We start from the raw sequence: 11294 nt of genomic DNA, 5'->3' as shown, positions 1-11294 counted from the left end.
TCTGGTGTATTGGGCCCCTGGTTCGATTTGCGGCTAAGTAAGTTGTTGTGGACAACATCGTGTCTATGGGTTTTCTCAGGGGTACTTCCCTTTCCTCCCACACTTTTTTTTTTCCATCACCATTCACTTACCTTAATCGTCTGTCTCCCTTAGCCTAACAGGCATAATCACAGGACGTTAAATGAAAGATTTCATTTGATTTTAACGATTGTTTACTCTATGAATCATCTCTACTTTAACTAAAGTTCAAATCCATTGATAGTCTATACAAATAGTAATAATATTGTTCTTGATAATAGTTCTCAACAATGTTTAACAGTTAATACAATATCATAGTCGACTCGTAAGAGAAATCATACTGGTAAAAATTAGTTTTATCGCTTGAAACTAAGGAAATATATACATTATCTAATATATTAATTATTATATACAACAATAAAGTACATTAAGAAAGGATTCTTCTTTCAGATGTGACACGAGCCGCCTCTGATGATACAATGCTTTTAAGAACAAAATTTAGTCTTCAATCAAGTTATCTTGGTTTTGTTATAAACAAATTAAAGACTCATCTACTTACTTTTGGGGTGAGATTATAAATTTGGTAGATTGTGCCCAAACATTTGATTTGGGGAATGTTCACCGCTATAGGGCTATTGATAGATGCTTTCAAGCAGATTCTTGATTCTTTCTGGTTGTCTCTCTTCTAACATAATTATCACAGTGACTCCTAAAATTCTAGCACTGATGCATTACTGCTTGTAAAAGGTTCCGTTTCTGTTTCGAATTTGAAGGAGATAATTGTTGTGAAGGAAATTACGCCATACTCCAGGACAATAATGTGCCCATTCAAACAGGTGCAACTGTTGCGGCGTGATTCGGGATGAAGTTGAATACCTCCGTTGCTTGTCCAAACCCTAGACTTGCATATAACTGAACATTTCTGATCCGTTTGGGAGACACGAATTCGTCGCAAATTTCCGCCTACAACTTCTCAAGTAATTGAATGCACTGCACGCGGAATAGTCTACGTTTCCAGATGTTACCATTCACGATCTCTACAACTCCATTCCAGGCAGTGTTCGTAGTTTGAGAGAAATTTCCCTAATCTAGGGAAATTTCATAGGTATATTTAGCAAAAAGGGAAAAAGGGAATTTTTCGATAAAACTTGCCAAGTCCAGGGAAATTCTAGCGTCGACAGATTTATCAATATAAAGGCTTAAAATTTTGTTTGTGCTTCAGAAATAAACCAACACAATAACAATAGTTCCATTGTGTGTGTGTGTGTGCCTGTTCAAAGTAGCATAATTTGTACCCATTTTTGGCTGGGTGTATTTGGTTCATTTGTTAAAAAAGGGAAGGAAAAAATAAAAAATAGGAGCAAAAAACAAATTAATAAAACAAATGTAGTTGTAACTTCCCTTAATATAGCTAAATCAATCTTATTACATAACTTCTGTCATAGAAATTGGACACTCAACAAACTAGGGAAAATTTGATAAGAAAAGGGAAAATGTTGTGTCAGTCGAGGGAAATTTTCTTAACAAAACCTACGAAAACTGATTCCAGGTCACATCAGAGTCAGCAACGCAAATCTGTCTTTAACATTTGGGAGAGGAGGACGGGTAAGACCGTTTCCATATTTTTCTAAGCAATGTTCAAAATATTTATGAAGTTGGAAAACAATAGGGGATCAGGATCAGGGGAGGATAGTGGAGGATCAGGGTAGGAAAGTTGTCTTCAAAATTGGCAGGCGGGCAGATTTCAGCCTTATTCTGGGGGACATAGCGATGGGCACGAGCGAGTGTTCTTTGAAACTCGGCTCGACTCGAAACAGACATTTTTCAGGTCGATTCGAAAACTAGGCTCGGAAAATTTCTTTCAATTCCACTCGAACTCGGTGATCTTCGCAAATATCTGCTACCTCTACAACAGAAAATTACATGGGTTGCCAGGGTATTCAAAGAGGATATATACATGTCCGACGTATCTCTCTAAAATCAAACGGAACTCCGTAGCAATGTTTATTCTAATATACAACATAATACTTATATTACAATCGTGCTGAAGGTGATTTCCTTTATGATTAATCAATAAAATAATTAAAACAAAAAGTAAAAAATTTCCATATTCCCATATTTCCTCATATATCACGAGTTACCACCCACGGAACACAATCTTCTTGGCATTATTCAATCTACAGATCTATATCCACCTTCATATATATATTATAGTTTTGTTGAAGCGGCTTTCAGTTTACCACTAATTAATTAATCAATTAAAACGAAAAGTCAAAATTTTCCATATTGTCTCATATTTTCCCATATTTGCTCATATATCACAAGTTACCCTATCGGAACACAATCATTATGATCTCATTTAATCCACAGATGTACACCTTCATATCTATATTATAGTCTTGTTGAAGCGGCTATCAATTTCTCACTAATTAATTAATCAATTGAAACGAAAAGTGAAAATTTTCCATATTTTGCCATATTTGCTCATATATCTCGAGTTACCCCCCTCGGAACACAATCATCTTCGTATCATTCAATTTACAGACATATATCTTCATATCTATATTATAGTCTTGTTATAGCGGCTTTCAGTTTATCACTAATTAACCAATTAAAGGAAAAATCAAAATTTTCCATATTTTCTCATATTCGCCTATATAACATGCGTTACCCCCCTCGAAACACAATCATCTTGGTATCGTTTTGTTGAAGCGGCTTCCAGTTTATGGCTAATTAATTATCCAATTAAAACTAAAAATCAAATTTTTCCATATTTTCCCATATTTGCTCATATATCATGACTTAACCTCCCCCGAACACAATCATCATAGTATCATTTATTCTACAGATATATAGATTCATATCTATATTATACACTTGTTGAAGCCGCTTTCAGTTTTTGAATAATTAATTAATCAATTAAAAGGAAAAATCAAAATTTTCCATATTTTTCCATATTCGTTCATATATTACGAGTTACTCCAATCAGAACACAACCATTTTGCTATCATTCAATCTAGAGATATACACCCTCATATCTATATCATGGTCTTGTTGAAGTGGGTTTCAGTTTATAAGAAATTAATTAATCAATTAAAACGAAAAGTCAAAATTTTCCATATTTCCCATAGCTATTCGCACATATGTCACGAGTTAACCCCTTGCAACATAATCATCTTCGTATCACTCAATTTACATACATATTCCTTCATATCTATTTCATAGTCATTCTGAAGCTGCTTTCAGTTTATTGCTAATTAGTTAAGCAATTATAACGAAAAGTTAAAATTTTCCATATTTTCCAATACTTGCTCATATAGCATGAGTTACCCCCCCCTTCCTACAACACAATCGTCTTCACATCGTTCAATCTATTGATATATACCTTCATATCTATATTATAGTCTTGTTGAAACGGCTTTCAGTTTATAATTTATTAATTATTCAATTAAAACATAAAATCAAAATTTTCCATATTATTCCATATTTGCTCATATATCACGAATTACCGCTTCGGAACACAATCATCTTGGTATCATTCAATCTACAGATATACACCCTCATAACTATATTATAGTTTCGTTGAAGCGGATTTCAGTTTATCGCTAATTAATTAATCTATTAAATTATGAGGGTGTATTTCCATATTTTCCCATGTTTGCTCATATTATTATTATTATTATTATCATTATTATTATTATTATTATTATTATTATTATTATTATTATTATTATTATTATTATTATTTGGCACTTGGAGAAATAAAAAAATTTCTATGGCTGGAAATCTCCTTTTATCTTCTTCATTGTAGGCAAACAATTTTTAGACTAAACAGCAATTGAACACATGTAGTTTATAGTTTGGACCGCCTTGCAAATAACTTACCACCAAACTGAATCTGTAATCAAATCCGAGGGTCCCTCCCCCTCCCTTTCCGAAGAAAGGTTCAAACTTTCTCTACCGAGTACTTTTTGTCTCTTTCCTTTTTTTATTGTAGGCAATATAAAGGCGGAAAGAATAATATTCTTTTTGTGCGGCAGTTTGTTATTTAGCTCAGCAAAGCGACGGTAATCAGAATTGTTAGCTAAATACACTCCTCAAATAACAGGAAGAACTCTCAACACAATAATACTGTATTTATAAAGATAGTCAAAAATCAAGTTCCTTTCTCTGCTTTCACGAAGTATTGCCATGTATAACACCTTACATGCCAAAGTTAATACTGCTACTACTAATAATTATTATTTAGAATGTATCATTATTATCATTCAAGCTTTGTTTCAATATTTTTGTCAACAGTATTATATACACTCTATTACAAGTTATTGTTGTGCTAAATCATTGTGTCCTATTTTATCAAATCTATCCTTAATATTGGTCTGCCTATTTACTCAGCTCAGCGCTGCTACGGGTCTAGGAGAATTCGATGTAAGAAAACTTGGTGTAGAAAAATTCGGTGTACAGAAAAATCGATGTACGGAAACGGAGAAAGTAAGGTGTAAGGTGGATTCGGTGTAATACATATAGCATATTACCGCTTACAATAACTTATAAAGCTTCACATTGTGAAAAAGAAAACGGCATAAAATGCACCGAATAAAATGTTATTACGTATTTCGAGAAAAGAAAATTTATCTTTTGCATTGGGTTCGATATCTCTTACATGTCTTTCCTGGAGGATTACTATAGTTTGTTTACGTCACACAATCAACATGACAGTTTTGTCAGAAATAAAACAATCACAACTAGAAGTTCAGAGAATAGGTATAGAAACAGAATTTATAGAAACAACTTAAAACACCTTCCATATAGTACGCCATAGAACATATAGGATACATATGTAAGAAGCAAAAAATATATGGATCAAAAAAGTCTTAGTCGGATGGGAATATAGAAAAGTGGGATGGTTTTATCAAATAATATTTGTAGAAATAATATTGAGATAATAATATGAACAAAGATTAAAATAGTAATATTGACAAGTTCAGTAAAATATTTACTACGTCCTAAAAATACCTACAGTATACATTATGAATAACATATACATAACAAATGCGAGAATTCAGAATTATTTGCCAAAATGATAAATTATAGATCATTCCTCTTAAGTATTGAACAATATTCCTATTTTCAAAAGTGGTTGCAAGCGACTGCAATTTGAAAGTGGAATATTTGTATTTCTTTTATTTGTATTTCTTATATTTGTCACATGGAAGCGACCCGCATGTAACCGTTTTCGACAAATCCTCAATTTTCAACTTTACTCCTCCAGTAACCTACATTTATTTATGGAAGTAGAAAATTTTAGAAGACACTCTCTAAAACAGCATAAAAACTTAAGTTTCAAATTAAATGTCGATAGGTGTGATGGTCTTTTCGCTAAATCAACGGACGGACATCGAAAAACTAAGTTCTCGTCATGTAAGAGTCATGAAATATTAAAATCTGTCGAAATCTTGAATTCAAATTATTTCACGATCACATTTCTTTCAATTCCTTACAGTAGGCAGCAGATACAAAGTTTGAACTTAAAACTAATACGTTCCTTTATTTTCAAAGTTTCTAATTGATCGTACGGTCTACTAAACGAATATTTCTTTACACGTAGCATTAACTACACCGAGTTTTCTGTACACCAAATTTTCCATGTACTGAATTTTCTTACACCAAGATTTCGTACACCGAATTTAACTACATCCAATCTTTCTGCTCCCGCGTTGCTACAAGATCAATTTTTTTCTCATAGAACAATAATCATAAATCAACATCAATTCTGTCGCAGTTTAAACTAGTGGCACCCAACATAGGGGCCTTATCCTCTGAGGTCGTACAAAGCGAGCAAATGGGGGTCACGATACAAACATAAATAAGTTACTTATGTAATTATAAATACTTATTACGAATATTGTAACAACGAGCCGTTAAATACCGTATAAACACAAAATAGGTATTGGTTAAAAAAACTGTGGTTTTATTTAGAACAAACGAGATAGAAAAGTAAATCTCTTTCTGCACCGAGGGTATATGAGACGTAGACCTACTGCTTAACGTGGGATCCAAAACACTGAACATCCTTCGGGAATCGAACCCGAGTCTCCCATGGCAAAGGTGCGTATGCTAACCGCTTAGCCACGAAGGAGCTCATAAGACATATGGAGAAGCTGTATTTTTGAATAGATTCAGGACCCAAAATTAGGAACTATCTCTCCAGTTCACCCTCTATTCAAATCACAAGTGGTTCAAATCAATCATTTCAGGTTTCAATGCTTATCGCCATAGAAGAAAAACGGTAGTAATAACCAACGTTTTGGAATCGATTCAGGACCCCAGTTAAGAAAATCATAACCACCCGTACCAGGTGTTTAAAATCTAGTGTGTTCAAAATCTATTATTACTTCCAATTTCAATATTGATTTTTATAGAGTAAAATGGTATGATATATTGGGAAGCGTTTTATTTTTCTTTTTTTACCCGCTGAAGCACTTGGTGAAATTAGGTAGTTTGTACTAACAATAGATTGAGAGCAGATTAATTGGTCTAATATATTGACTCTTCTCGTTGAAATAATCGAAGAAGAGTTATCCAGGAGTCGCTACCCTTGCCCGTTTCTGGAACCGGGCTGTTTATAATAATAATAATAATAATAATAATAATAATAATAATAATAATAATAATAATAATAATAATAATAATAATAATAATAATAATAATAATAAAGTATTTGGAAGCAAATAAAATATTTTGTGTATCTTATTTGAGGGTGGTATTGTGTATTTATAAGTAAACGGTAGTACGCAATTTTACTAGTAAAACGATTGTCGAAAACAGTGCTTGTAACAAATTAGGTATGTCATTAATAATCTCGATCACCATATGGTCTAATTGTTTTGAACAGGTTAAGTGAAAACGTACTTAAATGAGCTAGATTTTAATGTAGATAGAGAAACAAACGAAAACAAAACTTTATACTAATATCAGAGATTTCTGGGGGGAAGTACTGACTCCCAGGGTCCTCCTTTTGCTACGTCCGTGTTTGAAATGAAATAATGAACAAAAAAGAAAAAACAAACTACATATTTTTTACCATAAATATATCTGCGCAATATCTGCTACGATTATGACCTTACCTCTGTTAGTCATATAAAAAATGCCTCATCGATTGTGCTTGGTTACAGTTTCCTGTATAAAATACGTATCAGATTTGTGAAAAAAATATAACTAAAGCAGTGTATAGGGCCTTTAAAGAATACTTTCTTAACAATAATACCTAGTAGCAAGGTTGGTTGGTTTACCGTTGGGAATTAAGAGGGATTTGGTCAAAAGGGTGGGTGATGGTCGGTGCGAGCCTATAGCGGAAAAACTACATTGGCCCAACGTTGGTTAAATATATGATTGGCTAACTAACTCTTCTCCCAACTTTCACGCAGCGAGACTAGAATTGATTGGTTTCCCAACCAAGAAATACGTTATTTTAGCGTTGGCTAAATGACGGGGAACCTCTCTAAGAAAGCACTTTTCCTACCACTCGGCCACTTTGATTTATCGTTGGCTAATGTAATGGTCGCTAACTCCACCATTCTTGATGCTGGTCGAGTGCGTCACTCCTCATGAGTAGTTCTTTACCGTCATATTGTTATGTTCCAATTACGAAGACAAAAGAGGAGTTCGTGTTGTGTGTGTTGAATCATTTTCCTATAGATAGTGTATAGTAAGCTTTTCGAAAAAGAAGATTTTCAACGCACAATAACGGTCTAATATCCAACACTTGTAAAGTGTGTGATTGAAGCCGAGTTGCCCCCACCGCTGGTCTAGTGGCTAGCGCGTGCACCTGTAGCGTAAGAGATCCCGTGTTCAATTCCCGATGGGAGACCCTTTGGAATTTTAACTGTCCTCGATATTTCTGAGTTCGTGTCCTTGTCGTTCTAGGTTACTGGAAAAACAAATAAAACTAAGTAAAAACTTTGTAAAAAAAAAAAGCAGTTTAAAAAAGTTGGTAGCATACTTGATTGCCAACCGAGCAACTGGGGTAAGCATCCCATACACTGCTGTTCCACTTTTTTTTTTCCTGCACGGTCGAATTACAACTAAAAATTAACCGAATATTTAAAGGCTCTAACTCGATGAAATAATCGGAATATCTCAGGAATGCCATATAAAAAGTCAAACGTGCCAAACCAAATACATCACCACCCTACCACACCCACCACGAGGACATGCTGGGGAACGTCAGGGAATTATGCTAGATTTGGTTAAGTAAACGTCAGCATTTGGATGGCGAACCACCATTCAACGTCGAGGTTTCGCTAGGCTAACGTATGGAGACTGATGAGATTTGGTTAATCCAAAAATTTTTGGCCATCCCTAATATATACTGCTCTCTTACTGTATATACCACATACGTGTATTTTATAATGTATGTCTGGACAACGGATGAAGACCTACTTGTACCTGTCGAAAGTTTTTAAACTGAAGCTGTATCATGACTAAATTTGATAGCCGATTTAAAATAAATTTCAGGACACTATTGATAAATTATTACCTTTAATACAGTATGATAATAATAATTGATTTGATTTATTAGGCAGCAAACAGTATAGGTACACAGCCACAGGTGCAGCCGGGAAGAAGATACATGACTTAACCAAACTCATGGAAATCAACACATGATAAACTTAGATTACATACTTGAATAAAAATGACATCATAAATAAAAACTAATATTAACTAATGTAAAGTAAGATCATATAGTATCCGATAATGCAACAAACAGAAAGTATTATTATTATTATTATTATTAACCACTTCCCGGTCCACTTTATCCCAAGTAACCAGGTCTTAGCGGAGCAACCCGAGTTATTAAGATTTTCGCATTTGGTTCAATTTGGACCAGGACAAGTAAATTCGCACTTTGTTTCGTCGACCGTTCTTTTGTGATTTATTGCGAGATATTTCGTGTACAACATAGTCACGTTTGGGAAGAAAATTCGACCAGAAATGACCTACTTAGTAAAACGAAATAACTCGTGTTAATCGGGGAAGAGGTTAATGAATAACTTAATGCATGTGCGAAGATGAAACAAAGAGACAGTGAAAAAATAATAAAGGCTTCGGCAAAGAAAACGAGAAAGTAGTGTCTAAAAATAGAAAAATAAATCAGTTAAAGGACCCAAATAGAAACAAGTAATGTTTTATACGAAACCCCCTCAATATATGAATGAAACTCGGATGACATGAGTTGCATTTCAGAGCTCAACAATGTTTTCTGTTTTCAACATTTGAAAACAAAATTTGTCCTTGTACAACTGTTTCATTGCTGTTTTGTTTTTCAGTAAAAGGAGGCAATGTTAGTTCCATAGTTGCGGAGGCAATAAAAATTTGTCATTGGGTCCCTCTGTACGTTAAGATAAAGAACCCGACTTGTAGGTTTCCAATGACGATGTGTGGTTGATGGGAAAAGGCAGTAAAATGGATGAAAGTTCCTTCACAGCTAACACAGGAGACCTTGTCTTCTGAAGCCAATACAAATTCTATTGTTCGGGTTATTGTGTTGCTCTTCAATACTAAACGTGGACTTTACAATAGCCCAATCAATGGATCATATTCTACAAGAGAATGATTAAACTTATATTATTTGATAATACTTCAGTAATTGTATTATCTATCAACATATAGATCATCAACATTAGTCATTAAATACAATTAACTAGAAGAGTGTGTATGAAATGTAATATAACGTTAATAAAAAAAAAAACAACCTACATTATGCTTTATTTATTAATAAACTTTATTTTTATTGATCTAATAAATAAGCTTTGTTACAAATTAAGATTCCAATTATTTAATTTAATATAAATAAACGAAATATTAGACTGAATGTATTCTATTATGTCTGTTTATCATTCTTAAAGAGTTGAATTTACCAAAAATTCCTATATATATATAATATTTCAGTCAATATGTCACTCTTTACGCGGGACAAAATCTCATCAAGTAATGGATTTAACACCATTAAGTTTGGCCATGGTATAGACGACCAAGGGTTAGAAATTGGGTTTGTAAAGGGAGATGATATATACAATTCATATCAAGATATGTACAAAAGAAAATTTTATTTCTATAGGAGTAAATTTTAAAACAGAAAAATGAAATTATTCGGTTTAACGTCCAATGTTTATGTAGTTTATGATAAGGGAGACAATAATTAAAGCAAGGGAATGATGATGTTGGAAGCAGAAAGTGGGACAAAACGCGGGTACCTTCAGAAGACCCAGTGATACGGTGTTATCCACCAAAACATACTTGGCAGGGGATCTAACCAGAGGCATTGCGCACGCACACCAGAAGTGCGCGCTTTACCACTGAGCCACCGTACCTTCCTGGAATTTGAAGACACATTTGAATAGTACGTAATCAACCATAAATATACGCTTTAATGGACAGAATAGCTTGTAACATGTTGAGCAAACTCTCACACTATTTAGGAAGTGAAGGAAAAAATAAAGATTTTTCCTTCACTTCCTTAATAGTGTGACACATCTACTTGTTCAATAAAAAGCAGTTTCTTTCATCAAAAAGGGCGATATGTAACTCATCGAGAAGCATACTTTATTTCAACAACATACTTAATTTATTGCTAATAAAAAATCTAAAAAATCATCATTATTAAAATGTTATTAGGTGAAATTAAAAAAGTTTATCATGCAAACAAGCTACAACAAATACAGAGCAAATGCAAACAGACTCAAGAAACAGCACCAGAAACTAAAAAACATTGCACATTAATTTTCATTAATTAATAACTAAACAATTAATTTCTCATTCAGCAACATTAATTAAACAGCTGCAACAATGCAAACACAAAAGTGCATAAGATGAAATAAGATTATATGAAGATCGTTAGGATTACATAGGTGTAACACAAGATATTAATATTCAAAAATATGGAAATATTTAACTTTAGTTTTAATTGATTAACTAACTATCTATAACGTGAAATCCGATTCAACTAGCTATAGTACAGATATTAAGCTATATATCAAGAGAAATAACGATGCCAAGATGATTGTGATTACAGGGTATAACTCGTGAAGTATAATTAAATATAACAAAATATGGAAAATTTTGACCTTCGTTTTCATTGATTAATTAATTAGTAACAAAGTGAAAACCACTTCTACACGACAATAATATAGATATGAAGGTATATATCTAGAGATTCAATGATATCAAGATGATTTAGATTGCAGTGGGGTAACTCGTGATATATGATAGCATAA

The sequence above is a fragment of the Thermobia domestica genome, chromosome 15 (assembly GCF_964235325.1).
Source record: "Thermobia domestica chromosome 15, izTheDome1.hap1.1, whole genome shotgun sequence".
NCBI classification, from domain to species: domain Eukaryota; kingdom Metazoa; phylum Arthropoda; class Insecta; order Zygentoma; family Lepismatidae; genus Thermobia; species Thermobia domestica.
This window is presented reverse-complemented; position numbering follows the sequence as displayed.